Consider the following 25,632-nt stretch of genomic DNA (forward strand, 5'->3'; position numbering starts at 1 on the left):
TTTGAGAACTTTCAGGGAGTTCCCATCATGGCCCAGCAGTTAACAAACCTGACTAGTATCCATGAGGATGCGGGTTTGATCCCTGGCCTCGCTCAGTGGGTTAAGGACCCCATGTTGCCGTGAGCTGTGGTGTAGGTTGCAGATGCGGCTCAGATTCAACCCCTAGCCTGGGAACCTCCATGTGCGGTGGATGCGGCCCTAAAAAAAGAGAGAGAGAATTTTCAGGTAGAGACTTTAAGGAGGCTAGGGTCATCCAGGGATGTGGCCTTGAGCTGTTAGAAACCTTTCGTCTTTTTTCAAATCTTTGTAGCAAGGTTGAGGCCTAGGTGAGAGGAGGCTTAGAAAAGCCTGGCTAGAACTTGTTCAAGGAGGAAGGTTTTGTCTGTGTCAAGTGTGATTGATAAATATATTTGTTTGTATTGTGTTTTCAGTGACTTAAGAGATTTCCAAAGGCATTTTTGACCACACATGACTTTCTCTTCCACACTGAAAACATCAGAATTACACACTAGAAATAAAATTTTACTACTTCATATTTTACCGGTGATGACAAATAGAAAAATTTTAATGAAGCTCTTGCAATGTACCTAAGCATATGTACATATAAATATGCATAAACATCTATATATTTATGCAGATATCACGTTCATATTCTTTTAAAATCAGGATATAATCGATGGATAATGTTAGATTAATCTCAAGAACCTAGTGGTTCTGTGTATGTATATATTACAAAATGCTGGTAATAACTCGTGAACATCCATCACCATACAGTTATATATTTTCTTTTTTTTTGAATTCAATGAATTTTATTACATTTATGGTTGTTTAACCATCACGACAACCCGATTTTATAGCATTTCGATCGAGACCCCCAGCCCGTCCTCCCGACCCCCCAACCGATAGTTACATTATTTTCTTTCCTTGTGGTGAGAAGTTTTCAGTCTCATCCTCCTAGAAATTTTCATATATGTATATAAACTAGGGTCACCTTGCTATATATTACATCCCCAGAATACATTTATTTTATTTTATAACTGGAAGTTTATACCTTGATGCCCTTCTACCCATTTCGCTTCCACCCCATGCCTCTGGCAACCAGCAATCTAGTCTCTGTTTTACAGTCCATGTAAGTCAGATCATACAGTTTTTACCTTTCTCCCTCTGGCTTATTTCATTTAGCACAATGCCCTTAAGTTCCAGCCATGCTGTCACAAGTGCAAGGATTTCATTCTTTCTATTTATTTATTTATTTTTTCCCCACTGTACGGCATGGGGATCAAGTTACTCTTACATGTATACATTTTTTTCCCCCACCCTTTGTTCTGTTGCAACATGAGTATCTAGACATAATTCTCAATGCTACTCAGCAGGATCTCCTTGTAAATCTATTCTAAGTTGTGTCTGATAAGCCCAAGCTCCCGATCCCTCCCACTCCCTCCCTCTCCCATCAGGCAGCCACAAGTCTGTTTTCCAAGTCCATGATTTTCTTTTCTGAGGAGATGTTCATTTGTGCTAGATATTAGATTCCAGTTATAAGTGATATCATATGGCATTTGTCTTTGTCTTTCTGACTCATTTCACTCAGGATGAGAGTCTCTAGTTCCATCCATGTTGCTGCAAATGGCAATATGTCATTCTTTTTTATGGCTGAGTAGTATTCCATTGTGTATATATACCACATCTTCCTAATCCAGTCGTCTGTTGATGGACATTAGGGTTGTTTCCATGTCCTGGCTATTGTGAATAGTGCTGCAATGAACATGCGGGTGCACATGTCTCTTTGAAGTAGAGTTTTGTGCGGATATATGCCCAAGAGTGGGATTGCAGGGTCATGTGGAAGTTCTATGTATAGGTTTCTAAGGTATCTCCAAACTGTTCTCCATAGTGGCTGTACCAGTTTGCATTCCCACCAACAGTGCAGGAGGGTTCCCTTTTCTCCACATCTCCTCCAGCACTTGTTATTTGTGGACTTATTAATGATGGACATTCTGACTGGTGTGAGGTGGTATCTCATGGTAGTTTTGATTTGCATTTCTCTTATAATCAGCGATGTTGAGCATTTTTTCAGGTGTTTGCTGGCCATCTGCATATCTTCCTTGGAGAACAGTCTATTCAGGTCTTTTGCCCATTTTTCCATTGGTTGATTGGCTTTTTTGCTGTTGAGTTGTATAAGTTGCTTATATATTCTGGAGGTTAAGCCCTTGTTGGTTGCATCCTTGGAAACTATTTTCTCCCATTCTGTAAGTTGTCCTTTTGTTTTCTTTTTGGTTTCCTTTGCTGTGCAAAGGCTTTTCAGTTTGATTAGGTCCCATTGGTTTATTTTTGCTCTTATTTCTATTGCTGTGGGAGACTGACCTGAGAAAATATTCATGATGTTGATGTCAGAGAGTGTTTTGCCTATGTTCTCTTCCAGGAGTTTGATGGTGTCTTGTCTTATATTTAAGTCTTTCAGCCATTTTGAGTTTATTTTTGTGCATGGTGTGAGGGTGTGTTCTAGTTTCATTGCTTTGCATGCAGCTGTCCGGTTTGCCCAGCAATGCTTGCTGAATAGACTGTCTTTTTCCCATTTGATGTTCTTGCCTCCCTTGTCAAAGATTAATTGACCATAGGTGTCAGGGTTTATTTCTGGGTTCTCTATTCTGTTCCATTGGTCTGTCTGTCTGTTTTGATACCAGTACCACACTGTTTTGATGACTTTGGCTTTGTAATATTTCTTGAAGTCTGGGAAAGTTATGCCCCCTGCTTGATTTTTGTTTCTCAGGATCGCTTTGGCAATTCTGGGTCTTTTGTTGTTCCATATAAATGTTTGGATTGTTTGTTCTAGTTCTGTGAAAAATGTCCTGGGTAATTTGATAGGGATTGCATTGAATCTGTAGATTGCTTTGGGTAGTATGGCCATTTTTACAATATTGATTTTCCCAATCCAGGAACATGGAATATCTTTCCATTTCTTTACATCTTCTTTGATTTCTTTGATTAAAGTTTTATAGTTCTCGGCATATAGGTCCTTTACCTCTTTGGTAGGTGTATTCCGAGGTATTTGATTTTGTGAGGTGCAATTTTAAAAGGTATTGTATTTTTGTATTCCTTTTCTGTCTTTTTGTCTTTTGTTTTGTTTTGTTTTTGTCTTTTTGCTATTTCTTGGACTGCTCCCACGGCATATGGAGGTTGCCAGGCTAGGGGTCAAATCGGAGCTGAGCCGCGTCTGCAACCTACACCACAGCTCACGGCAACGCCAGATCCTTAACCCACTGAGCAAGGCCAGGGACCGAACCCGCAACCTCATGATTCCTAGTCAGATTCGTTAACCACTGCGCCATGACGGGAGCTCCTGTATTTCTTTTCTAATATTTCATTGCTGGTATACAGAAATGCGACTAACTTCTGAATGTTAATCTTATATCCTGCTACTTTGCTGAATTTATGAATCAGTTCAAGTAGTTTTGGGGTTGAGTCCTTAGGGTTTTCTATGTATAGTATCATGTCACCTGCATACAGTGACAGTTTTCTCTCTTCTCTTCCTACATGGACGCCTTTTATTTCTTTTGTTTGTCTAATTGCTGTGGCTAGGACTTCCAAAACTGTTGAATAGCAGTGGTGAGAGTGGGCATCCCTGTCTTGTTCCAGATTTGAGTGAGAAGGCTTTCAGTTTTTCCCCATTGAGTATTATATTTGCTGTAGGTTTGTCATAAATGGCTTTGATTATGTTCAGGAACGTTCCTTCTATACCCTCTTTGGTGAGGGTCTTGATCATGAATGGATGTTGGACTTTGTCAAATGCTTTTTCTGCATCTATTGAGATCATATGAGTTTTGACTTTTCTTTTGTTAACATGGTGTATGACGTTGATTGATTGGCGTATGTTGAACCATCCTTGTGAACCTGGGATGAAGAACCCTACCTGGTCATGGTGTATGATTTTTTTGATATATTGTTGGATTCAGTTGGCTAAGATTTTGTTGAGAATTTTTGCATTTATATTCATCAAAGATATTGGCTGATAGTTTTCTTTTTTGGTGGTATCTTTGTGTGGTTTTGGAATTAGGGTGATGGTGGCATCATAGAATGTCTTTGGGAGTATTCCTTCTTCTTCAACCTTTTGAAGCAGTTTAAGGAGGATGGGCACCGGTTCCTCTTTATATGTTTGATAGAATTCGCCTGTGAAGCCATCTGGTCCTGGACTTTTATTTGTAGGGAGTGTTTTTATGACTTCTTCAATTTCATTTCTAGTGATCGGTCTGTTCAGTTGGTCTGTTTCTTCTTGATTCAGTTTTGGCAGGCTGTAAGATTCTAGAAAATTGTCCATTTCTTCCAGATTGTCAAATTTGTTGGCATGTAGTTGTTCATAATATTCTCTTACGGCTTTTTGTATTTCTGCAGTATCTGTTGTGATTTCTCCTTTTTCATTTATAACTTTGAGTTCTTTCTCTCTTCTTCTTAGTCTAGCCAGGGGTTTGTCAATTTTGTTTACCTTTTCAAAGAACCAGCTCTTAGTTTTATTAATTTTCTCTATTGTTTTTTGGATTTCTATTTTATTGATTTCTTCTTTGATCTTTATAATTTCCTTCCTTCTGCTGATGTTAGGTCTTTTTTGTTCTTCTTTTACTAATTTGTTTAGGTGGAGGGTTAAGTTGTCAATTTGGGATCTTTCTTCTTTTTTGAGAAAGGCCTGTATTGCTATAAATTTCCCTCTGAGCACTGCTTTTGCAGTATCTCATAGATTTTGAGAGGTTGTGTCTTCATTATCGTTTGTTTCAAGGTATTTTTTAATTTCCTTCTTGATTTCTTCATTGACCCATTGGATTTTTAGTAGCATGTTGTTTAGTCTCCATGCAGTAGGTTTTTTCTCATTTCTTTTCCCATGGTTGATTTCTAGTTTCATGGCATTGTGGTCAGAGAAGATACTTGAAATAATTTCTATGCTGCTAAATTTGTTGAGGTTAGCTTTGTGTCCCAATATGTGGTCGATTCTTGAGAATGTTCCATGTGCACTTGAGAAGAATGTGTATTCTGATTTTTTTGGATGTAGTGTCCTGAAGATATCAATTAAGTCTAACTTTTCTATTGTTTCCTTTAGGATCTCTGTTGCTTTATTGGTTTTCTGTCTAGAGGATCTGTCCGTTGGTGTGAGTGGGGTATTAAAGTCTCCTACTATGATTGTATTCCCATCAATTTCTCCCTTTATGTCTGTTAATATTTGTTGTATGTATCTGGGTGCTCCTGTATTTGGGGCACATATGTTGACGATAGTAACATCCTCTCCTTGGATGGATCCCTTAATCATTAAATAGTGTCCTTCTTTGTCTTTATGTCTTTTGTTTTAAAGTCTATTTTGTCTGATATGAGTACTGCAACTCCTGCTTTCCTGTCACGTCTATTGGCATGAAATATTTTTTTTCCACCCCTTCGCTTTCAATCTGTATGTATCCTTTGTCCTAAGGTGAGTTTCTTGTAGGCAGCATATTGAAGGTTTTTGCCTTTTTATCCACTCAGCCGCTCTGTGTCTTTTGATTGGAGCATTCAGTCCATTGACATTTAAGGTGATAATTGATAGATGATTATTTATTGCCATTTTAAACCTCATGTTCCAGTTGATTCTATGGTTCTCCATTCTTCCTTTCTTTTTTTGGTTGGATGGTCTCCGATTATTTTCTGTTTGGGTTTTTTTTTTTGTTTTTGTTTTTTTTTCCATTTTTTGCGAATGCAATGTTTGGTTTTAGCTTGTGGTTGCCCTGTTTTTTAAGTATGCTAATCCCTTTCTGTAATTGTGTGTTTTGGCCTGATGGTCCTGTAGGTTCAAACACTTCATTACTATACTAAAATTAAGAAGAGAAACAAACAAACAAAAAAGGTCTATTTATTTCCTTACTTCCCTTGCCCACATTTTATGATTTTGATGACTCTTTTTTTTCTTTTTCTTTTGTTTGAAACATGTTCATGATTAAATCTGTATGCTGGCTTATTTGAGTGACTGCTCTCTGATTGTGGTTTCCTCAGTCTTAGTTCTTCCTCTTTTTTCTTTTTCCTCCCTTTCTTTCCTTCCTTTCTTTTTGGTTTAGAGACGCCCTTTCAATATCTCTTTTAGCCTGGGTTTTGTATTGCTGTATTCTTTTAGCTCTTGTTTGTTGGAAAAAAATTTTATTTCCCCTTCTATTTTAAATGATATTCTTGCTGGATAGAGTATTCTAAGTTGCATATATTTTCCTTTTAGCACTTTAGATATCTCTTGCCATTCCCTCCTGGACTGTAGTGTTTCTGTAGTGAAATCAGCTGATAACCTTGTGGGGGTTCCCTTGTAGGTAACATTCTGCTTTTCTCTTGCTGCCTTTAGGATTCTCTCTTTATCTCTAACTTTTGCCATTTTTATTATAATGTGTCTTGGTGTGGGTCTATTTGGGTTCAACTTGTTTGGGGCCCTCTGTGCTTCCTGTATCTTGAACTCAGTATCCTTTAGATTTGGGAAGTTTCCAGCGATAATTTCTTCAAATATATTTTCCATCCCCCTATCTTTTTCTGCTCCTTCTGGAATTCCTATTATGCATAGATTGGCCCGATTTATATTATCCCATAGGTCTCTTACATTGCTTTCATGTTTTTTCATTTGGTTTTCTGTCTGCTGACCTGATTGGGTGATTTCCATTATTCTATCTTCCACATCACTGATTCCTTCTTCTGCATTATTCATTCTGGTTTTTACTGCCCTTAGTTCAGTTTGTATCTTTGCAAATGAATTTTCTAGTTTTTCTTGGCTCCTTATATTTTCTAGTTCGTTTCTGAGGGTGTCTGCATTACTGTTCATATCTTCTCTTAATTCCTTCAGTATTTTCTCTACTTCTCTCTTTTTTTTTTTTTGTCTTTTTGATATTTCTTGGGCCGCTCCCGTGGCATATGGAGGTTCCCAGGCTAGGGGTCCAATCGGAGCTGTAGCCACTGGCCTACGCCAGAGCCACAGCAACGCAGGATCTGAGCCACGTCTGCAACCTACACCACAGCTCACGGCAACGCCGGATCGTCAACCCACTGAGCAAGGGCAGGGATCGAACCCGCAACCTCATGGTTCTTAGTCGGATTCGTCAACCACTGTGCCATGACGGGAACTCCTTTTTTTTTTTTTTTTTCTACTTCTCTTTTGAACTCCAGGTCTGTCATGCTACAGAGATCTGTTTCATTGTTGACTGCTTTAGGTGAGTTCTCCTGTTGGTTTAACTGGGGGTGGTTTCTCAGCTTCTTCATCTTGCTTGTTGTTTTCTTTTTCCTGGTGGAGTTGTACTCTCCATGGCTGGGCAGTGTTTGCCTTGGCATTGCTGTGGAATGTTTCATGAAGGCTGGCATTGTTGGTCAGTCTTCTTTGAGGCAGCGTGGCTTTTCCAGAGGCTGGGCGGGGCTGACAGGGTCTCTCTGAAGCAAGGAGGTCTTCCTGAGGGCAGACAGGACTGGGAAGTCCGCTCCATGATGGAAGCAGATTTCACTCAGCCGGGCAGAGCTTGCTCTGGTGTTTTTGGGCCATGGGGCTCTTGCAGGAGGCTGGTGGTGCTGGGAGTGCAGCACCCCCCCCCCCAAGGGCTGGAGCAGCTAGCTGGGCCGCTGAGAACCCAAGAGGCTCTTCCCCAGGGCAGCCTGATGCGGAAGGACTGCCTGAGAATGTAGGCAGATTTTTCATGGCAGAGCTTGTTCTAGCTTTCCTAGGCTGCAGGCCTTTTCCCGGGGGCTGGCGGTGTTTGGTGCTGCTCCATGGGGGTGTAGCCCCTCCAGAGGGCAAGCAGGCCAGGGCAGGGACAGCCCCTGCAGTAGCAGCTTCTGGCAATTGTTGAGGCTGGCCCTCCGGGATGGCAGGCAGCCCCAGGTCCGGCGCATGTGTGAGCGGGAGGGGGAGGGGGGATGCACTGGGAAGCACAGATTTCTGATAGCTGGCAGGCCAGTGAGCTCGCTGTGGCGCAGGGAGTATTCTGTGGGGGCCCACCCCTTCTTCTCTCCCCTCCCCAACACTGGTGCCTTGTCCAGCTCTTCTCCCAGGTTCCCTCGGATGTGGCTTTCCACTTCCCAGCCCTTAGCGTACTGCTTCCTTCCCCCGCGCTGCTCTGCTTTCTAGTCTCCCAGGCAGTCTCTGTCCCGTCAAACCTGACAGACGGGTTCCTAGACCCCCAAGCAGCCCCCGCACCACCAACCCCAGCCCGTTCCCGGGGACTAACCTCCGGAGCCAAGGTCCCGGTGCCCAGCCCCCACCCAAGCGTCTCAATTTTTGGTGACTGTGCCCGTAGTTCAGATGATCTGTTCGGTTCTCGCTCTGCTTTTCAGAACTCCGACTTACTGCTGCCCTCTTCTCTGCATCTGGAGATTCGCCGATTCGGTTGATGATCTTTCCGACGAGTGGGTGACTTTCCAGGGTGTGGGATCCCTTTCTCCTCCACAGTTCCCTTTCGGGAGTGCCCGTCCAGTTTGGATTCACCTTCTCTCACTCTTTTCTCTTGTGTTTTACCCAGTTATGTCTCAAGATTCTTGCCATTATTGGAGTTTAGGTTCTTCTGCCAGCGATTGATTGCTGTTCTGTGCGAGTCGTTTAACCTGTAGATGTGTTTTTTTTGTTGTGTTTGTGGGAGAGGGCAAGCGTGTCCCCCTACTCTTCTGCCATCTTGCCTCCGTCTCTCATTCTTTTGTTTTATTGCTAAATGATGTCCCACTGTGTGCATGTATTTATATATCACATTTATTTTATTTTTTTGTCTTTTTAGGGCTGCCAGCCATTAAGACCAAGGCTCAGCCCTATTCCTTAAGGAGACCAATAAGATACTTGGTGACCAGTTGACAACACTGGGGCCCATTTTTCCTGGAAGGCCAGGGGTTTGCTTTCTCAGGAACAGACGCCGATTCCAAGTATGGGGTTGCCTTTCCTGCCTGCAGGAACTCAGTAGCACCACTCTCTGGGGGCTTTTTTTTTTCTTTTTGTCTTTTTTAGGGCCGAACCCATGGCATATGGAAGTTCTCAGGCTAGGGGTCTAATTGGAGCTGTAGCCGCTGGCCTATACCAGAGCCACAGCAGCACGGGATCCAAGCCGTGTCTTCGATCTACACCACAACTCATGACAACACGGGATCCTTAACCCACTGAGTGAGGCCAGGAATCAAACCCCCATCCTCATGGATACTGGTAGAGTTTGTTAACTGCTGAGCCACAATAGGAACTTCTATATATCACATTTATTTCATGCCTTCATCCCCTGTTGGACACTTAGGTTGCTTGCATGTTCTGGCTATTGTAAGTAATGCTGCAGTGAACTTTCGAGTGCAGATGTATCTTGCAGTTTTTGGTTCTTTTGGTTAAATACCTAGAAGTGGAATTGCTGGAACATATGGTAGTTCTGTTTTTAATTCTTTGAGGAACTGCCTGTACTGTTTTCCATAATGGCTGTACCAGTTTATATTCCTACCAAAAGTGAACGAGTGTTCTTTTTTCCTCTGCATCCTATCAGTACTTGTGATCTTTTGCCTTTTTGATGCTAGCCATTCTGACAGGCGTGAGGTGATATCTCACTATGGTTTTGATTTGATTTGCATGTCCCTGATGAAGAGCTGACGTTGAGCACATTTTCATGTACCTATTGGCCATCTGTATGTCATCTTTGGAAAAACATCTATTCAGTTCCTCTGCCTGTTTTTTTTTTTTTTTAATTGTTTTCTTGTTAGTGAGTTATATGAGTTCTTTATATATTTTAGATATTAATCTCTTATCAGATACATGATTTGCAAATATAATATTTTCTTCCATTCAGTAGGTTGCCTTTTCATTTCATTAATGATTTCCTTTGCTGTGCAGAAGCTTTTTAGTTTGATGTAGTTTTATTTTTGCTTGTGTTTCCTTTGTTTTTGGTATTAAATCCAAAAATAGCAGTGCCATGACCAATGTCCAGGAACTTAGCACCTGTGTTCTCTTCTAGGAGTAGCTTATGTTGAATCATTTTGTATTGATTTTTGTGCATGGTTTAAGAGAGCGCATGTGGATATATTTTGCATGTGGCTGTCCAGTTTTTTCCAGCATCATTTATTCGAGATAGTCTTTTCCTTATATATTCTCGGCTCCGGTCATTAGTTAATTAACCATAACTGTATAGGTATATTTCTGGGCTCCTTGTTTTGTTCCATAGATCCAGGTGTCTGTTTTTACGGCAATGCCATTCTCCTTTGTTACCACAGCTCATAATGTAGTTTAAAATCAGGAAGCATGATGCCTCCAGCTTTGTCCTCTTTTCTCAAGACTGCTTTGGCTGTTTGGGATCTTCATGGTTCCATACACATTTTAGGAGGTTTTTTTTTTTTTTTTTCTGTTTCTGTGAAAAATGCCATTGGAATTTTGATGGGGATTGCATTGAATCTGTAGACTGCCTTGGGTAGTATGGACACTTTAACAATATTAATTCATACAATTCATAAACACATAATATCTTCTCATGTTTTTGTGCTTTATTCAGTTTTTTTAATCAGTGTCTTACAGTTTTAAACATAGAGGTCTTTCGCCTCCTTGGTTAAATTTATTTCTAGGTATTTTTTTTTGAAGCAATCATATGCGGGATTGTTTTCTTAATTTCTCTGATAGTGTGGATCTAGCTTTGCTGTAGCTGTGGCATAGGCCAGCAACTGCAGTTCCAATTTGACCCCTAGCCTGGGAATCTCCATATGCTGTGTGTGGGGCCTAAAAAAAAAGGCAAAAAAAGAAGTAAATTTCTCTGATAGTGCATGGAAACACAGTGGAATTAAAAAAAAAATTTTTTTCCACAGTGGATTTTAACTTACTGATTTTTGTATCCTGTCACTTGGCTGAATTAATTTATCTAACAGGGTTTTGGTGGAATATTTGGGGTTTTCTATATATAATATCATGTCATCTTCAAACAGTGACAGTTTTACTTCTTCCTTTCCAATTTGGATGCCTTTTATTTCTTTTTCTTGCTGATATGGTTAGGACATCAAATACTATGTTAAACTAAAGTGTGAGAATGGACATCTTTGTCTTGTTCTTGATCTTACAGTATAATTTAACTGTAGGCTTGTCATATATGAACTTTATTATATTGAAGTATGTTTGCTCTATACTACTTTATTGAACTTTTTTATCATAAGTAGATGTTGAATTTTGTCAAATGCTTTCTCTGCGTCTATTGTGATGATCATACAATTTTTTTTTATCCTTCATTTTGTTAATGTGGTGTATCACATTGATTGATTTGCAGATGTTGAAATATCTGTGCATCCTTGGAATAAATCCTGCTTGATTATGGCATGATGTTTTTAATGTATCATTAAATTTGGTTTGCTAATTTTTTTGGAAAACTTTTGCATCTCTGTTCATCAGGGTGTTACCTGTCATGTCATTTTCTTTTTTGGTGACAGCCTATCTGATTGTGGAATTAAGGTAATGCTTGCCTTGTAAAATAAGTTTGGAAGTGTTCCTTTTATTTGGAACAGTTTGAGAAAAATTGGTGTTCTTGAAATCCACCAGTGAAGCCATCTGGTCCTGGACTTTTGTTTTGATTACTGATTCAATATCCTTAATTGCTGTATTTGGATTTTCTATTTCTTCAAGATTCAGTCTTGGTCGGTTGTATGTTTGTAGGAATTTTTCTATTTCTCCTAAGTTTTCCAATTCGTTGGTGTATAATTGTTCATAGTAGTCTCTTAGGATCCTTTGTATCCCTATGATATCAGTTGTAATGTCTTCTCTTTGATTTCTCATCTTGAGTCCCTCACTTTCCCCCTGCCTTGGTGAGTCTAGCTAAAAGTGTGTCAATTATGTTTCCTTATTTTTGTTAAAGCTCTTACTTTCAGTGATCTCTTCTTTTAGTTCCTTCCAGTATAGAGTTAAATTGTTTGAGGTCTTCCTTGTTTCTTTTTTTTTTCCTCCTTTTTTTTTTCTTTTTTTTTTTGGCTGTGTCCATGGCATGTGAAAGTTCCTGGACCAGGGATCAAACCTGCACCACAACAGCAGTCTGAGACACAGCAGTGACAATGCCAGATCCTTAACCCACTGGGCCACAAGGGAACTCTGAGATCTAACTCATTTTTTGATGTAGGCATTTATTGCTATGAAATTCTCTCTTAGAACTGTTTTCACCACATCCCTAAGTTTTGGTTTGTTGTATTTCCATTTTCATTTTTGTCTCAAGAGATTTTTGATTTTTCCTTTGAATTTTTCTTTGACCCAATTTGTTGTTAAGCAGCATGTTGTTTGATCTCCACATATTTGTGAATTTTCCACTTTTCTTCTTGTAATAGATTTCTAGTTTTATACCATTGTGGTCAGAAAAGATGCTTGATAATGCTTTCAATCTTCTTAAATTTATTGAGAACTTATTTTCTGTCCTAACATATGATCTGTCCTGGAGAATGTTCCATGTGCAGCTGAGAAGAATATGTGTTCTGTTGTTTTTGGATGGAATGTTCTATCTATACCTGCTAAGTCAATCTGGTAAAATTTAAGGCTGGTGTTTCTTTATTGATTTTCTGTCCAGATGACTTACTCTTTGCTGAAAGTGGTGCATTAAAACTCTCTACTTTATTACTGTATTGCTGTCTGTTTCTCCTTTTAGATAATTAATATTTGCTTTGTATATTTAGATGTTTCTCTATAACGTACATGAATATTTACAAGTGTTATATTTTCTTCTTGGATTGACCCCTTTGTTATTATGTAATAATATTCTTTGTCACTTACTACTGTCTTTCTCTTAAAGTCTGTTTTGTCTGGTAAAATATAGTTTCTCCAGATTTCAGTTTCATTTCCATAGAATATCATTTCCTATCCTTTCACTTTGTTCACATATTAATATATGAAGTAAGTCTCTTGTAGGAAACAGAGACAGGTCTCACTTTTTTGTTTCTTAGATTTTTTTAAAAAAGTCCATTTAGATAGTCTATCTTTTGATTGGAGAATTTAGTCCTTTTACATTTAGGGTAATTATTGATAGGTATATGCTTATTGCCATTATTGCCATTTTGTTAATTGTTTTCTTTTTTCCTTGGCTCAATTCTTTTTCTATTGTTCTCTCTTTGTGATTTGATGATTTTCTTAGGATCCCTTTATCTTTTGTGTATCTACTATAGGTTTTTGCTTTGTGGCTACCATGAGGCTTACCTAAGATACCTTAGAGGAGAGTTCCTATCGTGGCTCAGCAGTAACAAACCTATTATCTATGAGGATCTGGGTTTGACCCCAGTCCTGCTCAGTGGGTTAAGGATCTGGCATTGCTGGGAGCTGCCATGTAGGTCACAGACACAGCTTGGGTCCTTCATTGCTGTGGCTGGCAGCTGCAGCTCTGGTTCATCCCATAGCCTGGAAATTTCCATATGCCAAATGTGTGGCCCTAAAAAAAAAAAAAAAAAGATACAACAAAAGTTATAACAATCTATCTTTTTGGTGTTTTGGTGTCATAATTTACATCTTTTACCTAGTTTATCCATTAACATATTATTGAAGTTACAGTTATTTTGATTACTCTTGGGGTGGGCAGAGGGGGAGCAGGAAGATGGCATCAGCCAGCCTGCCAGGTCTCTGGGAAGGATTATAGTTGGTTCCTAGAGGTGTGTTTAATGAGAAGCCTGCTGCTCAGGTTGCAGCTGTAAAGATAAGCTAATAGGTCTCGTTCCCAGAAAGAAGGTGTTTCTGTCTTCTGGCTCTCTGTTATGGTGCCCCAGGGTGTAGGTGATTAAGAATGCTTTCTGTTTGTTACACTCTTGTGAGACCTAAAAACTTCAGCCCCATTGGCCACCAGGGCCAGGTGATCAATGGGTGTCCCCTGGGCAGCAGCCCCTCAAATTTGGGCACCATGCTCCTTTCTGGGACATACCAGAGATCTGGAGCAACACAGAGGAAGAGAACAAAGATGGAACCTGCCCGTCTTCATCTTTGCAGAGTATTTCAGGAGGCTTCTAATTTTTGCTTTTTAGGGCAGAACCCATGGCATATGGAGGTTCCCAGGCTAGGGGTCCCATTGGAGCTACAGCTGCGAGCCTACACCACAGCCACCCAAATGCCAGTCCAAGCCATATCTGCAACCTACACCACAACTCACAGCAACATCGGATCCTTAACCCACTGAGCGAGGCCAGGGATCAAACCCACAACCTCATGGTTCCTATTTGGATTCATTTCCGCTGTGCCATAACAGGAACTGCAGTAGGTTTCTAAATGTGTGCTAAAGTAGATGCCTGCTCTACAGAATGGTGCTTTAAAATAAGCCAATAGGAGTTCCTGTCATGGCGAACCCCATCAGCATCCAGGAGGGCGCGTGTTCAATCCCTGGCCTCGCTCAGTGGGTTAAGGATCCTGCGTGGCTGTGAGCTGTGGTGTAGGTCACAGATGAGGTTCGGATCCTGTGTTGCTATGGCTCTGGAATAGGCTGGTGTCTACAGCTCTGATTGGACCCCTAGCCTGGGAACCTCCATTTGCCACGGGTGCAGCCTTAAAAAGACAAAAAGACCAAAAATAAAATAAAATAAGCAAATAACCCTCTTTCACAGAAAGACTGGATGTATTTCAGTGAACTGCCTCTGCACCCAGCCCCTGGTGGGTAGCCAAGTGAGTCTTCCTGAGCCCTCACTCTGCCGCATAGCCTTGTCTCATGGATGCAAGCCTCATCAGCTTTCAAAATTAAGATGTTTCGGGGGTAGATTTATCAGCTACAGGGCTTAAAACTTAGGGTGCCAGTGTGGGGTTCAAACCCTTGACTCCTCAGGGAGAAGCTCAGGTTGTGAGTTCCCAGTTGACTGTGGGTCACCGCACTGGGGGCAAGTTCATGGTAAGGCTGTGTCTCAGGCTCTCCTACCCATTTTGATGTGGGTTTTTTAGTTTGCCCAATATGTAGAAGTCATTCAGCTAGTTTCTGGGGTTCCCCCCCCCCCGAGGATATTTTCTTGTATGTAGCTGTGATTTATTTATTTAAAAAATTTTTATTTTTTTATTTTGGTTTTTAGGGCCACACCATGGCGTATGGAAGTTCCCCGTCTAGGGATTGAATCAGAGTTGCAGCTGCTGGCCTACACCACAGCCACAGCAATGGGGGATTCAAGCCACATCTGTGGCCTACACCATAGCTCATAGCAAAGCTGGTTCCTTAACCCACTGAGTTAGGCCAGGGATCAAACCTGCGTCCTCATGGATACTAGTCAGATTCGTTTCCACTGAGCCACAACTGTAACTGCTGTAGCTGTGATTTGGTGTGTCCATGAGAGGAGATGAGTTCATCTTGAACCAGAATCTTCACGTACGTTTCATCACCTGCTCTTGGCATGCAGCATGTTACAGACACTTTTCATGTCCATAAAAATAAAAGTCAAGCTCTTTCTCATGCTGAAAATTGCTATTCTGTGCATACTCCGAAAGTTACTTTCAATTACTTTATCAGTTCTGGATTGTTATTCCCTATTGTTATAACTCTTGTGATCACATTTCTATCCGACTGTGCAATTCTCTCTTTAGATAAATTCCTAGAAGTTAGAGAGGTAGGGCAAGGGGTCTGCTCATTTTCCATTTGGATACATTGTGCGAAAATTTTCCTTGGGAAGCTTGTGTCAGTGTGTTAGGACCTGCTGCTTCACAGACTTGCCCATTGCTTTTGTTAGTCTTTTTCATCTTTGCCAATTTTACTGGCAATAAATGACATCTCTTTGTTGTAATTCCTATTTCTTTGATTAAGAATGAAACTCAATGTTCTTTTCATGTTTTAATTGGGTATTTATCTTTTTAGCTTGTTCATTCAGGTCCCTACTCATTTTTTTTTTTGCATTCTTTTTTTTAGGGCCACACGTGTGCCACATGGAGGTTTAGGCTAGGGGTCAAATTGGAGCTGAAGCTGCTGGCCTACATCACTGCCTCAGAAACGCCAGATCCTTAACCCACTGAGCGAGGCCAGGGATTGAACCTGCATCCTCATGGATACTAATCAGATTGGCTTCCACTAAGCCACGACGGGAACTCCTCCCTACCCATTTTTCACTTCAATCTTTGAAACATTGATTTGTGAGAATCCTTCAAATGTATAAAGGACTTAATCATTTTTCTGAAATACTGCCAATATTCTCCCCAATTTTCTTTTTGTCTTTCATCCTTATTTATCCTCCCCTTTCTCTGTACAGAAACTTAAAGTTCATAGATAACTCAAATTTATAAATTTTTTCCTTTACACTTTGGGAGTTTTGTGATGAAAATATTGAGAATACACATCTCTTTTCTTCTGGTCCTTCTCTAGCTTTGTCTTTTTGGGGGGTAAGGGTGTGTAAATTTTTGATTGAAGTGTAACATACATGTAAATTCTGAGTATACAACGTCATCAATTATTGCAATGTGAAGTGCACCCTAAATTCTGACCTGGAAATAGCTGACGCCTCCTCCTCAAGGCTACTGTAGTATCAAAGCATGAGGTCTAATGCAGGAAGCAGCTTTATGCTTTCTTGAATGGCAGGCCAGTTGTCCCTATGCTATCTATTAAATAGTTTATTTTTTACTCATGGATTAGAAATGTCTCCTTAGGCGTTGCTCTGGTGGCTCAGTGGTAATGAACCCAGCTAGGATCCATGAGGATGCGGGTTCCATCCCTGGCCTCGCTTGGTGGGTTAAGGATCCGGCATTGCTGTGAGCTGTGGTGTAGGTCACAGACACGGATTGGATGTGGTGTTGCTGTGGCTGTGGCGTGCGCTGCGGCTGTAGCTCCAATTTGACTCCTAGCCTAGGATCTTTGGTATACCATAGGTGTGGCCCTAAAAAGACAAAAAAAAGAAAGAAATGTCTTAGATTCCCACAATTACTTGGTCTATTCTTTTCTTTTTTTTTTTTCTTCCAGATTTTTAGGGGTGCATCTGCGGCATATGGAGGTTCCCAGGCTAGGGGTTGAATTGGAGCCTCAGCTGCCAGCCTACGCCACAGCAACTTGGGATCTGAGCTACGTCTTCAAGCTACACTACAGCTCATGGCAACACTGGATCCTTAACCCACTGAGCAAGGCCAGGGGATCGAACCCACAACCTCCTGGTTCCTAATCAGATTCATTTCTGCTGCACCATGACAGGAACTCCACTTGGTCTATTTCTAACCTTTCTATTTTAGTCCATTGATCTGTCTGGTTTTGTCATTGTCATATTCTTTTCATTAGTCAGTTGGGGTTTACAGTACACTTTCAAAACTGGCTATGTAAACGCCACCTCATTGCTATTCCTTCTCAGATAAGCTTTAGAATCATTTAGTTGCAATGTTCCTCCTCTGTCTGCCCAAATCCTATTAAGATTTTAATTGTTAATTCTTTAAATGTATCGGTTAAATTAGGAAAAATTAATTTTTTTTTCCCTAGTGTTATCTTCCTATGTAAGAACAAGGATTTTCTCTCCATTTGCTCAATGTTCCTTCTGTGCTCCTGGCTGGGATTTTATTGTTTTCTTCAAATAGATTCTGCATATCTTGTTAAGTTTATTCGTAGGTGTTTTAAGGCTTTTCATTGCTATTGCAACCAGATTATTTTCTTTCATTATAACTTCTAGTCTAACATTCTAAATAGTTATTTGTATTTAGAGAGGCTCTTTTTTTGTTTTTGTTTTTTCGTCTTTTGTCTTTGTAGGGCCGAACCCACAGCATATGGAGGTTCCCGGGCTAGGGGTCTAAACAGAGCTGTAGCCACCGGCCTACACCAAAGCCACAGCAATGCGGGATCCATGCCACATCTGCCACCCACACCACAGCTCACGGCAACGCTGCATCCTTAACCCACTGAGCGAGGCCAGGGATCGAACCCACAAACTCATGGTTCCTAGGTGGGTTGTTTCCACTGCACCATGACGGGAACCTTGAGATTTTTATTTTCTGATTTTTCTGTTATGAAACTTTTAACGTTCTCTTTGGCCATGCCCATAGTATGCTGAAGTTCCCAGGCCAGGGACTGGACATGTGCCAAAATGGAATTGCTGGGTTGGAGTTGCACAGCTTTAAATTTTTCAGATTCTGGTAAAAAAAAAAAAAAGTTCCCATCATGGCACAGCAGAAATGAATCCAACTAGGAACCATGAGGTTGGGGGTTCGACCTCTGGCCTCGCTCAGTGGGTTAAGGATCTGGCATTGCTGTGAGCTATGGTGTAGGTTGAGCTGGTGGCAACAGCTCTGATTCAGCCCCTAGCCTGGGAACCTCCACATGCCACAGGTGCAGCCCTAAAAAGACAAAAGACAAAAAAAAATTTACTACAGATTATTTTAAGAATTATTTTTTAAAAATTACTGCATTTTTCTAAGAACTAAGAAAATTTATTCAATTTCTCATGTGCCTTAGTAGAGTTGTAATTTTTTTCACGTCTTATACATTTCTTAAATTTATTCCTGAGTGTTGTATTTTTGTTCATATTAGCTGTGTCCAACAAACTTAATATGCTGTATTCTTATACTTCTCAATGTTTTTTTTTTCTTTTTAAAAAAATTTTAAATGATTTTTATTTTTTGCATTATAGCTGGTTTACAGTGTTCTGTCAATTTTCTATTGTACAGCAAAGTGACCCAGTCACACACATACATTCTTTTTCTCATATTATCCTCCATCATGTTCTATTATAAATGACTAGATACAGTTCCCAGTGCTATACAGCAGGATTGTATTGCGGATCCTTAATACTATTTTTTAATGTTCTTGAGACTTCTTTGATCCAGGGATTGTTCAGAAGTGTGTGGAGATTCTGCTGCTACCTGTTATTTCTAGCTTTGATACCATTTTAGTCAGAGAATACATTCTATGATTTCCATTCTTTGAAGTCTTTTGAGGTTAATTTTATGGCCCAGAATGAAGTCTGCCTTGGTGAATGTTCCGTGGACAGAAAAGAATGTGTATCCTGCTGTTTGTTGGGCAGGGTGTTCTATCAAGGTCACTGAGATCCTTTTGGTTGCAGGTGTCATAAAACTCCACATCCCCGCGGATTTTCTGTCTAGTAGTTCTATCAGTTGTTGAGAGATGGGTATTTAAGTCTACAACTATATGGAGATTGGTTTCTCCTTGCAGTTTTTACTGAAAGGATATCATTTGAAGCTCTTTGGTATCTAAAACTTTAGGATTGTTGTCTCAGACAGAAACTATTTTTTAAATTGAAGTATGGGTTGATTGTATAGCAAAGTTATACATATAGATGCATATACAGGTATATAAATATATACACATTCTTTTTTCTATTCTTTCCCATTATGATTTGTCTCAGGATATCGAATACAGTTCCCTGCGCTATACAGTGGACCCTCGCTGTGTATTCCTTTCATCCTTTCATATATGATAGCATCCACTGGCCCCAGCCTCCCAACTATCCCTCCCTCCGTCTGTTCTGTCTGTGAGTCTGTTTCTCCTTCATAAATACGTTCATTTGTGTCATATTTCAGATTCTACGTATAAGTAATATCATAGGATATTTGTCCTTCTCCTTCTGACTGCACTTAGTTCAGTAAACTCTAGTTCTATCTATGTTGCTGCAAATGGCATTATTTTGTTCTTTTTAAAGAATAAGTATGGGATTCCCGTTGTGGCTCAGTGGTAATGAACCCAACTAATATCCATGAGGATGTGGTTTCGATTTCTGCCCTCACTTGGTGGGTTAAGTGGCCAGTGTTGCCGTGAGCTGCAGTGTAGGTTGCAGACGTGGCTCGCTCCTGCGTTGCTGTGGCTGTGGTGTAGGCCGGCAGCTGTAGCTCTGATTCAAACCCTAGCCTGGGAACTTCCATATGCCACAGGTGCAGCTGAAATAAAGAAAGAAAGAAAAAGTAGTATTCCATTCTTTGTATTACCACGTCTTCTTTAACCACTCATCTGTCAGTGGGCATTGAGGTTGTTTCATGTCTTGGCTAATGTGAACAGTGGTGCTGTGAACATAGGGGTGCATGACTTTGTTTTTGTTTCTGCTTTGATGGCAATACCAAATCTGAGCTGCATCTGCGACGTACACTGCAACTTGCAGCAATTTGGGATCCTTAACCCACTGAGGGAGGCCAGGGAGCGAACCCACATCCTCATGGATACTAGTCAGATTCGCTGAGCTTCGACAGGAACTCCAGGGTACATGTTTCTTTTTGAATTATAGTTTTGTCTGGGAATATGCCCAGGAGTGGGATTACTTGGTCACACTGTTATTCTATTTTTAGTTTTTTTGAGGAAACTGCATGCTGTTTTTCATAGTGGCTGCACTAACTTACATGCCCACCAACAGTGTAGGAGGGTTCCTTTTTCTCCATACCCTCTCCAGCATTCGTTATTTGTAGACTTAATATTTTTTAATTTCTAAAAATTATTTGGGCGTGTGGGGTTCGCTGATGCAAACTTTTGCCTTTGGAGTGGATAAGCAGTGACATCTTGCTGTCTAGCACAGGGAACCATCTCTAGTCACTTGTGATGGAACACGATGGAGAAAAAGGTAAAAGAATGTATGTAAATGTCTAATTGGGTCGCTGTGCTGTGCAGTAGAAATGGACAGAACATTGTACATCAACTGTAATGAAGCAGCCATTGAAGTTGATTTACAACATTGTAATGTCATGTTAATTTCTGCTGCACAGCAGAGTGGTTCAGTTACATCTCTTTTTTCATACTCTTTCCCATTAGGATCAGTCACAGGTACTGGTCCCTGTGCTGCACAGGATGACCTCGGTGTGGATCCCGTGTGTAACAGTTGCCTCAGCTAATAACCAAAATCCTAATCCTTCCCTCCCCTAGTCCCCCTCTCTTGGCAACCACACGTTTGTTCTCCATATCTGGGAGTCTGGTTTTCTTTCAGATATGTTGACTTTTGTCTTATTTTAGATTCCACATATACGTGACACACGGTATTTATTTTTCTCTTTCTATGCTTAGTATGTTAATCTCTAGGTCCATCTGTCTTGCTACAAATGGCATTACTTCATTTTAAAGGCTGGGTAATATCTCCGTGTGCGTGTGTGTGTGTTGTGTGTATACACCACATTTTATCTGTTGATCAGTTGTTTTTATCTGATGAACCCTTAGGTTGTTTCTATGTCTTGGCTATCATAAATACTGCTGTTATGAACATAGGGGTGCATGTATCTTTTCAGATTGTAGATCTGTCTGGGTATATGCCCAGAAGTGGGATTGCAGGATTATATGGCAACTCTATTTTCAGTTTTTTGAGGAACCTCCGTATTTGTTTTCCATGAGGGCTGCACCAGTTTACATTCCCACCAACAGTGTAAGAGGGTTCCCTTTTCTTTGCCCACTCTCAAATATTTGTAGACTTTAATCATGGCCACTCTGATCAGTATGAAGTGCTACCTCATTGTATTATGTATATATTATTTTTTTGGCTGCTCCATGGCATATGGAGGTCCTGGGCCAGGTATCAGATCCGAGCCACAGTTGGAACCTACACCACAACCAAGGCAGTGCCAGATCCTTAACCGGCTGTACCAGGCTGGGGATCAAACCTGTGTCCCTGCCCTCCAGAAACACTGCTGATCCTATTGTACCACACTGGGAACTCCCTCTTGTAGTTTTGACTTGCATTTCTCTAATAATTAGCAATTATGAGCATCTTTTCATGTGCCTATTGGCTATCTCTCTGTCGTCTTTGGAGAAATGGCTATTTAGGTTTTCTATGCATTTTTTCGATTTTCTTTTGGTTGCTATTGAACTGTATGAGCTGCTTGTATATTTTGGAAATTAAGCCCTTATAGGTACTTCGTTTGCAAATATTTTTTCCCAGTCAGTAGGTTGTCTTTTTGTTTATGGTTTCCTTTGCTATGGAAAAGCTTATGTTTGATTAGGTCCCATTTGTTTTTGTTTTTATTTCTATCACGTTGGGAGACTGACCTAAGAGACGGGTAGTTTATGTCAGAGAATGTTTTGCCTATGTTCTGTTCTAGTTTCACTGTGTCTTGTCTTAAATATAAGTCTTTAAGATATATTGTGTTTAAGATACATTGAATACAATGCAAGGGTGTGTTATAACCTCATTGATTTACTTGCAGCTGTTCAACTTTCCCAACACCCCTTGCTGAAGAGACTCTCTTTTCCCTGTTCTATATTCTTGCCTCCTTTGTTGTGAAGATTAATTGACCATAGGTGTATGGGTTTATTTCTGGGCTGTCTATACTGTTTCATTGATGTGTATGTCTGTTTTTGTGCCAATACCATGCTGTCTTGATTTCTGTAGCTTTGTAGTATTGTCTGAAGTCTGGGAGGGTTATGCCTCCTGCACTGAATTCTTTTCTCAGATTGCTTTGGCAATTTTGGGTCTTTTACAGTTCCATATAAATTTTAGGATTATTCTAGTTCTGTGAAAAATGTCCTGGGTAATATGAAAGGAATTACATTAAATTTGTAGATTGCTTTGGGTAGTATGGTCATTTTAACTTGCAATCCAAGGGCATGGGATAACTTTCCATTTGTTTGAATCTTCTTCAGTTTCCTGTATTAATGTTTTCTAGTTCTCAGCATACGTCTTTCACCTCCTCGGTCAGATTTATTCAGAAATTTCTTTTTTTTTGGGGGGGGGGTGGATGGGTGTGATTTTGAAGGTTATTACATTCTCTGATATTTCATTGTTAGTGTAAAGAAATGCCACGAATTTATGTATGTTAATCTTGTATCCTGCTACATTGCTGAATTCATTAGTTTTAATAGTTTTTGTGAGGATTCTTTAGGGTTGTCTATATATAGTATTATGTCATCTGCATATAATGAAAATTTTACTTCTTCCCTTCCAATTTGGGTGATTTTTGTTGTTGTTGTTGTTATTGTTGCTATTTCTTGGGCTGCTCCCGCGGCATATGGAGGTTCCCAGGCTAGGGGTTGAATCGGAGCTGTAGCCACCGGCCTATGCCAGAGCCACAGCAGCGTGGGATCCGAGCCGAGTCTGCAACCTACACCACAGCTCACGGCAACACCGGACCGTTAACCCACTGAGCAAGGGCAGGGACCGAACCCGCAACCTCATGGTTCCTAGTCGGATTCATTAACCACTGCGCCACAACGGGAACTCCCAATTTGGGTGATTTTATTCCTTTTTCTTGTGTGATTGCTGTGGCTAGGACTGTGCTGAAAAGAAGTGGTGAGAGAGCAGGCATCCTTGTCTTATTCTAGCTCAACATTTTATCATTGTGTAAAAGGTCCCTGGTCTGGGCTGATTTTTAGAAGATGACAGATCTTTTGTTTCTGACACAGTGAATCTGCAGTGGGGCCTGAAAAATGCATTTCAACAAAATTCCCAGATGATTTTTAGTGTTTTGGGCTTATTTGGATTTTTTGGGGGGGGGACATACACCCAGGAGTGGAATTACTGAGTCACATGGTAGTTCTAGTCTGCTGAGGAATCTGCAGTTTTCTATAGTGGCTGCACACATTTACATTCCCATCAACAGCATGGGAAGGTTCCCTTTCTCCACATCCTTGCCAACATTTGTTATTTGTGTACTTTTCGATGATTGCATCCTGGCAGGTGTGAGGTGGTATCTCCTTGTGGTTTTGATTTGCCCTGCCCTGATGATTAGTGATGTCACACATCCTTTCATGTGCCTGTTAGTCATCTGCATTTGCTCTTTGGCCAGCTGGTTTTATTTTTTAAAAATTTATTTACTGGGAGTTCCCATTGTGGCTCAGTGGGTTACAAAGCCAACTAATATCCATGAGGACAGGAATTCAAACCCTGGCGTCACTTGGTGAGTTTAAGGATCCGGTGTTGCTGTGAGCTATGGTGTAGGTGGTGGATTTGGCTCGGATCCCAAGTTGCTGTGGCTGTAAGCTGCAACTGCAATTTGACCCCCTAGCTTGGGGAACTTCCATTTGCCATAGATGCAGTCCTAAAAAAAAAAAAAAAAAAAAAAATTTTTTTTTTGGTTGCACTTGCAGCGTACAGAAGGTTAGGGATCAAATCAGAGCCAGAGACATGACTTATGCCACAACTGTGGCAATGCTGAATCTTTAACCCACTGTGCTGGGTCAGGGATAGAACCAGTGCCGCCACGGAGACAAGCTGGATAATTAACCCACAGTGGGAACGCCTGCGTGATTTTTATAATTAGTCATTACTTGGAGCTTTTGCTCACAAGGAACAGAACTTGACTTTGGTTAACTTAGGCAGGAAGGAATTTACTGCAAGAAGGAATTTCCGTCAGGGCGAAGCGGAAATGAATCCAACTAGGAACCATGAGGTTTCGGGTTCGATCCCTGGCCTCACTCAGTGGGTTAAGGATCTGGCGTTGCGGTGAGCTATGGTTGTAGGTCGCAGACGCAGCTCAGATCCTCGTTGCTGTGGCTGTGGTGCAGGCCGGCAGCCACAGCGGATTAAACTCCTAGCCTGGGAAGCTCCATATGCTGAGGGCACGACCCTAAAAAGCAAAAACAAACCCAAAAAGAATACCTGCTAACACTGATGGGATTGCTGGAGTCCTGCTGTATCCCTCTAGGGAAGTCAAAGAGGGGAGGAATTACTCTGCCTGATCCTTGCTGGTAGAGCATTTCTGTAACCTAAACTTCACTCATCACGGCCTCTCACCATCTTGGAATGTGGATCTGGTGCAGAGGTTAGGAGGTGGTTGAGAATGCATCCTAGTGGTGGTGAGAACTTTGGTGTCAAAAGACAAGCGGCAGCCATGGCAGCCAGGCAGACACATGACTAACTGTGGCATCACTGGGTCATGGTTCCGACTGTCTAGGCTCCTGTGGTTTTTATTCCTTTTCCCCTTTTGTGAGCCTGGTTCCCCAAACTCCTGTTTGGGGAAAATTGTTAACTATTTCATTTGGGGAGATAAAAGCATAAAATAATACCTATCACTGGGTAGGTTAACTACAAAATAGTTCGTTCACGTGGTTGACGTCATGGGTTCTGTTTGCCTGACAAATGGGATATTTTACTGTTTTGGACGACGTGTAGGCTTATGCACAGGATGGGCTCTTCGACTGTGCACCTCAGAGGCAAGTCTGTCATGGGGACAGCACTAGGGATCCATGGTGTGTCAGGGATCTACCTATGACTCTGCACAAGCAGTCACTTAGCCCTTACTCTAGGCTCATCTTTAAGGTGAAGAGGTGGGTCTAGACCACATAATTTCTGCTTCTCTCCAGACTGCAATATTGTGTTCCTTACTCAAGGAGACTGGCTGTTCCTTACTCATTTCAGTTAACCATCCTTGTGAGATTAGTTACCAATTACCAAGTGCTTGGTTTTTGGCTCTCTCTGGGCAAAGTCCTGGGGAAGCTGATGTGTGAAGTAAGATGTCTAAAGTAACCAGAATCAATTTAAAAAATAAGAATAATAAAAAGTAACCAGTACCAGGATGAGAAGGTCCAGGCCAAAGGAGAAGCTGGTAGAAATCCATTCTTTCTGTCTGGTATCCATTTGTTCCACAGTAAGTCTTCTTTTGGCTGGATCCTTTAACCTACTGTGCCCGGCCGGGGATCGAACCCTCGCCTCTGCATGACCTGAGTTGCTGCAGTCGGATTCTTATCCCACTTGGCACAGTTCCCTTCTCCTCCCAAGACTTTTAACTCCCATCTCTTTTAACTTCCTGCTACAGCAGGAAGTCCCCATTTTCTGCACAGTAAGTTTTGGCTGGTTTTGAGCCAGGAAGCATCATTTCAGAGACCAGGGGACCACCTCTACTCCCACAGGACTTGGGTCATGGAA

General features: G+C 41.0%; 1 protein-coding gene across 4 annotated transcripts in view; it reads left to right on the forward strand.

Annotated features, from left to right (window-relative positions):
- Positions 1-25,632, forward strand: part of SVOPL (SVOP like) — a 74,593-nt gene that overhangs the window by 45,766 nt on the left and 3,195 nt on the right. The window lies entirely within an intron of this gene.

Source organism: Phacochoerus africanus, chromosome 16 (genome assembly GCF_016906955.1).
Source record: "Phacochoerus africanus isolate WHEZ1 chromosome 16, ROS_Pafr_v1, whole genome shotgun sequence".
In the NCBI taxonomy this organism is placed as follows: domain Eukaryota; kingdom Metazoa; phylum Chordata; class Mammalia; order Artiodactyla; family Suidae; genus Phacochoerus; species Phacochoerus africanus.